At 56.3% G+C, this 6,702-nt stretch overlaps 1 non-coding gene across 1 annotated transcript; it reads left to right on the plus strand.

Moving 5' to 3' along the window:
• Window positions 1-671: 671 nt before the first annotated feature.
• On the plus strand, window positions 672-822 carry LOC138673604 (5.8S ribosomal RNA). Its single transcript, XR_011320226.1, has one exon. It is a non-coding gene; the product is annotated as a 5.8S ribosomal RNA (ribosomal RNA).
• Window positions 823-6,702: the final 5,880 nt, after the last annotated feature.

Below are 6,702 nucleotides of genomic sequence, written 5' to 3' on the forward strand. Positions count from 1 at the left end.
TTGTACACACTGCCCGTCGCTACTACCGATTGGATGGTTTAGTGAGGTCCTTGGATCGGCCCCGCCGGGTTCGGCCAAGACCCATGGTGGAGAGCCGAGAAGACGATCGAACTTGACTATCTAGAGACAGTAAAAGTCACCGATGAGGTGCAGATCAGGAGGCCAGCCGCCCGCCAAATCCCCGAAGGGTACCGAACGTGATGGGGGCGGTGGTAGGTCTCTTTCTGCTTCGCCAGGGCGCTCCGCAGGGTGGGGACGGTGAGGGCACGTGAGGACAGCGGGCGGGCGACGTCGGGAGGGTGCGGGGAGCCCCTCTCGCTCCGTCGCCCAGGAAAAAGACGCCCGGCCTCGCGCCGACGATTGTTGCCCTGCCGCTGCCTGCCGAGGAAAAATAAGAAGCCCCCCGCGTACGCGAAAGGCCGTCCCGGGTACCATTCTCCTGTGCGCTCACACACCCCTCCCCGGGGTATGTGGGTCTGGGCGGTAGGTTGAGAAGCCTCGAGCCCTCCTTTGTTCTCCTCCCCGCTGGAGGGAGGGACGGGGAGGCCGAGCGCCCGGGCAACAGGGCCGAGATTTGAAAACAACCCTCCAAAGCATCCCAGTCTTTTGCGGCCGGCTGACACGAGAGTGAAAAGGGGGGCGCCTCCGAGTGTCCCCAAACCAGAAAGCGCGACTCTTAACGGTGGATCACTCGGCGCGCGCGTCGAAGAACGCAGCTAGCTGCGAGAATTAGTGTGAATTGCAGGACACATTGATCATCGACACTTCGAACGCACCTTGCGGCCCCGGGGTGCTCCCGGGGCTATGCCTGTCTGAGGGTTGCCCCTCCATCTATCGCCTCCATGGCGCAGCTGGGGTCCCCTCGCAAGGGTGACAACGAGGGAGGCCTGAGGCTCCGTGCCCTGATGGTCTCTTCTCCTTTATCCCTTACGTCCCCCCAAGGCCAGACTCACCTGCCCTGGGCCCACCTGATGGGGTTTACCATCGTCACTCCCCCCGTTGCGACGTGAAACCCTGTGGCGCAATGAAGGTGAAGGCCGGGGCGCTCCGGCCGAGGTGGGATCCCGCCGCCCGCTCCGGGGGGTTGACACGGCGGGTGCACCATCGGCCCGCCTCTGTCGGGGAGGTGGAGCATGAGTGCGCGATAGGACCCGAAAGATAGATAGATGGAGTTTTCCAAGTTGTTGAAAAAAATTATTAACCTGGTTTGGTTTTACGAGGTACTCCAGAGTTACAGATTTTGGGTTCACAAAAAATAGAAACCGTGCTACGTTTGATACCTCCTGTTGACAGTTTGGGACCCCATGGGTAACTGTTAGGTACGAGTGGAACCCCTTTAACATGGGGTGATTCAATGAGTGACGCTTGTACAATCCGGCGGCCTTGGTAGCCGTGCGGTTTTTGTCTTTCCATTCCCTTTTCTGGATACTTAAATTGCTGCCATCCATGACCTCCTCATTGCCTATGCGGTCAGAAATGCTCCCTGTGTGGTCAGGCTCAGGGCACGGGTCTCCCTCCCGACTGTCTACCGGCCGTAAAAGGAAAGGCACATCCATCTCATCCGAATCTAGCTTTGGCGTGGGGCATGGGTCTCCCTCCCGACTGTCTACTGGCCGTAAAAGGAAAGGCACATCCATCTCATCTGAATCTAGCTCTGGCGGGGGGCACGGGTCTCCCTCCAGACTGTCTCCCGGCCGTAAAAGGAAAGGCACATCCATCACATCTGAATCTAGCTCTGGCATGGAGCCTGGGCGGAGCTCCGGATTGTCAGTTGGTACCTGAGCGGGCCCTTCACAGGTCAGTGGTGTGATTTGTGACTCAAACCTAGGCTTGTTTGCTATCGAAAAGCCGCGACCTTCTAAGAAGGCTACAGTCTCCTCCAAGGATTGGAGGGGCTTGAGCTCACTGAATTGGATTGTTGTCCCCTTGTTGGCGATACAGCGAAGTTGATACTTTGCGGAGGCTATGGCGGTTTTTATCTCCGAATCACCGTGTGACCTCAGGCATACCCTTCTCAGATGTGTGGATATATATTTGGTTACCCTGTGGCACACGGGGCATGTAAGTGGTGTCCGTGGGTGCCTGCGGGGGAGACACAAGCAATAAAACCGGTCACCTTGCCAGCAAGTGTACAACTCCACTACAAGGTACATTCATGTGTCTCTACGTGGCCGACAAATGTCTTCTACTCACCGCTCCATTGCGAAGGGTTTCCCGCAGTCAAACAGAGCGTCTCGTAATAGTTTATTAAAGTGCCGTGTTTCTCTGTGTCTTGAACTGTGGCAAATGATTTTCCTCCGCGCGAGTCAGCCACGCAGGTGAAAGACGCCAGCTGAGGTGATTGAAATTAACCGGATGTGTTTTGCCGTACTCTGATATAGGTCACCACGGGGGTTGAGTCAGCCCAGGGGGTGGCACCTCCACGGTCGCTAAACATCCGTAGGGTTGATGATATATCCCTCACCTGATCCACCTGCTGTAATCACCTATACGGCATCACGGGGGATGACTCAGCCCCAGGGGTGGCACCTGACCGGATCCACCTGCCATAATCGCCTATACGGCATCACGGGGGATGACTCAGCCCCAGGGGGTGGCACCTACACGGCTGTCGATCAGTCATATCTGTAACGGATTGGGTACTAACTGGATCCATCGATCCCAGTCAAAGCACGGTGGCTCACTTGTTAGCGCTGCGGCCTTGCCGAGCTGGCGTCTCGGGTTCGAATCCTGTTGTGTCATACATTCAGAAAGGGAAAAATCTCAGGTGTTATGTCAAGGACACTTCCAGGGATCCTGGGGAAGAATTGCAGGCAGGGTCCTTGACATTTAGAAAAATTTTGAGACAATCCCGATTTTGTAAAAAAAAAAAATCTCACATTTTCCCTACTTCAACCTCATGGGTCGTCAATATGTTGTAAAGTACCCCAAGATAGAGACCCAAGTGTGGGTAAAGTGTCTGGTTCATGGGCACAAAGTTGAATTTTCAGTGAAAATTTGTCGGAAATCCGCTGTGGACATTGGCTGGGCGCGTGACCCGAATGAGAGAGGCGAATCTGGGTGACCCGAGCTTGGCAGGACCCTTCCCACGGGGGTCCTGGTTCTCTGAAGGTTTTCACTGTCAGAAGGGCACATCTTGAGTCCTCACCCAGGTGAGGGCTCTCGGAAGGCGAATGCCCTTCTGTCTTTGTCTCCCCAGAGCAGGCTCGGTGTTTATCGGAAGTCTTCTGTGGACGTTGGCTGGGCGCGTGACCCGAGTGAGAGAGGCGAATCTGGGCGACCCGAGCTTGGCAGGACCCTTCCCACGGGGGTCCTGGTTCTCTGGAGGTAATCACTGTCAGAAGGGCACATCTTGGGTCCTCACCCAGGTGAGGGCTCTCGGAAGGCGGACGCCCTTCTGTCTTTGTCCCCCCAGAGCAGGCTCGGTGTTTATCGGAAGTCTTCTGCGGACGTTGGCTGGGCGCGTGACCCGAGTGAGAGAGGCGAATCTGGGCGACCCGAGCTTGGCAGGACCCTTCCCACGGGGGTCCTGGTTCTCTGGAGGTAATCACTGTCAGAAGGGCACATCTTGAGTCCTCACCCAGGTGAGGGCTCTCGGAAGGCGGACGCCCTTCTGTCTTTGTCCCCCCAGAGCAGGCTCGGTGTTTATCGGAAGTCTTCTGCGGACGTTGGCTGGGCGCGTGACCCGAGTGAGAGAGGCGAATCTGGGCGACCCGAGCTTGGCAGGACCCTTCCCACGGGGGTCCTGGTTCTCTGGAGGTAATCACTGTCAGAAGGGCACATCTTGAGTCCTCACCCAGGTGAGGGCTCTCGGAAGGTGGACGCCCTTCTGTCTTTGTCCCCCCAGAGCAGGCTCGGTGTTTATCGGAAGTCTTCTGCGGACGTTGGCTGGGCGCGTGACCCGAGTGAGAGAGGCGAATCTGGGTGACCCGAGCTTGGCAGGACCCTTCCCACGGGGGGTCCTGGTTCTCTGGAGGTAATCACTGTCAGAAGGGCACATCTTGGGTCCTCACCCAGGTGAGGGCTCTCGGAAGGCGGACGCCCTTCTGTCTTTGTCCCCCCAGAGCAGGCTCGGTGTTTATCGGAAGTCTTCTGCGGACGTTGGCAGGGCGCGTGACCCGAGTGAGAGAGGCGAATCTGGGTGACCCGAGCTTGGCAGGACCCTTCCCACGGGGGTCCTGGTTCTCTGGAGGTAATCACTGTCAGAAGGGCACATCTTGGGTCCTCACCCAGGTGAGGGCTCTCGGAAGGCGGACGCCCTTCTGTCTTTGTCCCCCCAGAGCAGGCTCGGTGTTTATCGGAAGTCTTCTGCGGACGTTGGCTGGGTGCGTGACCCGAGTGAGAGAGGCGAATCTGGGCGACCCGAGCTTGGCAGGACCCTTCCCACGGGGGTCCTGGTTCTCTGAAGGTTTTCACTGTCAGAAGGGCACATCTTGGGTCCTCACCCAGGTGAGGGCTCTCGGAAGGCGGACGCCCTTCTGTCTTTGTCCCCCCAGAGCAGGCTCGGTGTTTATCGGAAGTCTTCTGCGGATGTTGGCTGGGCGCGTGACCCGAGTGAGAGAGGCGAATCTGGGCGACCCGAGCTTGGCAGGACCCTTCCCATGGGGGTCCTGGTTCTCTGGAGGTAATCACTGTCAGAAGGGCACATCTTGGGTCCTCACCCAGGTGAGGGCTCTTGGAAGGCGGACGCCCTTCTGTCTTTGTCCCCCCAGAGCAGGCTCGGTGTTTATCGGAAGTCTTCTGCGGACGTTGGCTGGGCGCGTGACCCGAGTGAGAGAGGCGAATCTGGGCGACCCGAGCTTGGCAGGACCCTTCCCACGGGGGTCCTGGTTCTCTGGAGGTAATCACTGTCAGAAGGGCACATCTTGGGTCCTCACCCAGGTGAGGGCTCTCGGAAGGCGGACGCCCTTCTGTCTTTGTCCCCCCAGAGCAGGCTCGGTGTTTTTCGGAAGTCTTCTGCGGACGTTGGCTGGGCGCGTGACCCGAGTGAGAGAGGCGAATCTGGGCGACCCGAGCTTGGCAGGACCCTTCCCACGGGGGTCCTGGTTCTCTGGAGGTAACCACTGTCAGAAGGGCACATCTTGGGTCCTCACCCAGGTGAGGGCTCTCGGAAGGCGAACGGCCTTCTGTCCCTGTCCCCTAGAGCAGGCTCGGTGTTTCTCTGTAGGATGTCCCCACCGGTTTGGTTTTTGTGTTCCGAGATGTATCCTTGCAGCTTGGCCGAAACAAACATTTGCCGTTTTCGGTGGCGACAGCCATGACCGCGGCGAAGCACTTTGGGCGCGGCCGGGGTGCGCACGCCCTGCTCGCCGCGTTTCAGTCGCTGGCTGAGTGGACTCCGAGGGGGAGGGCTTAATAGTCGGAGGGGGGCTTAATAGTCGGCCCTGCGGAAGTCGGTGGAGGGCTTAATAGTCGGCCTGTGGAGGTTGTCTGTGGGCTTAATAGTCACCCTGAGTACGCCATAGCGACTCTCCAAGGTGGGGGCACAGTGTGCGTTCCATGGGCGGAAAGTTTAATTTTGAGCGAAAAACCGTATTTTCGCACTGTAAAAAATGTCAGACTTCCAGGCGGGGGAAAACCGCAGGAGGCGTACCGAGGAGGCTTCCAGGAGCCTGGGGAAGATTTTACAAAAGTGTCCTTGACACTTAGAAATATTTTGAAAAAAATCACGATTTTGTGAAAATTGACACGTTTCCCCTACTTCCACGCCAGGGGGGCGTCAATATGTTGTGAGGTACCCCAGGACAGTCGCCTAAATGTGGGTGAAGTTTGCGAGTCACGGGCGCAAAGTCGAATTTTGGGTGAAAAACCGCGTTTTCATACTCTAAAAATTTCAGACAAGTGTCAGACTTCCAGGCAGGGAGAAACCGCAGGAGGCGTACCGAGGAGGCTTCCAGGAGCCTGGGGAAGATTTTCCAAAAGTGTCCTTGACACTTAGAAATATTTTCAGAAAATCACGATTTTGTGAAAATTGACACGTTTCCCCTACTTCCACGCCAGGGGGGCGTCAATATGTTGTGAGGTACCCCAGGACAGTCGCCTAAATGTGGGTGAAGTTTGCGGGTCATGGGCGCAAAGTCGAATTTTGGGTGAAAAACCGCGTTTTCATACTCTAAAAATTTCAGACAAGTGTCAGACTTCCAGGCAGGGAGAAACCGCAGGAGGCGTACCGAGGAGGCTTCCAGGAGCCTGGGGAAGATTTTCCAAAAGTGTCCTTGACACTTAGAAATATTTTCAGAAAATCACGATTTTGTGAAAATTGACACGTTTCCCCTACTTCCACGCCAGGGGGGCGTCAATATGTTGTGAGGTACCCCAGGACAGTCGCCCAAATGTGGGTGAAGTTTGCGGGTCATGGGCGCAAAGTCGAATTTTGGGTGAAAAACCGCGTTTTCATACTCTAAAAATTTCAGACAAGTGTCAGACTTCCAGGCAGGGAGAAACCGCAGGAGGCGTACCGAGGAGGCTTCCAGGAGCCTGGGGAAGATTTTCCAAAAGTGTCCTTGACACTTAGAAATATTTTCAGAAAATCACGATTTTGTGAAAATTGACACGTTTCCCCTACTTCCACGCCAGGGGGGCGTCAATATGATGTGAGGTACCCCAAGGCAGTGACCTAACTGTGGGTGAAGTTTGCGGGTCATGGGCGCAAAGTCGAATTTTGGGTGAAAAACCGCATTTTCATACTCTAAAAATTTCAGA

Source organism: Ranitomeya imitator, chromosome 3 (assembly GCF_032444005.1).
Source record: "Ranitomeya imitator isolate aRanImi1 chromosome 3, aRanImi1.pri, whole genome shotgun sequence".
NCBI classification, from domain to species: Eukaryota; Metazoa; Chordata; class Amphibia; order Anura; family Dendrobatidae; genus Ranitomeya; species Ranitomeya imitator.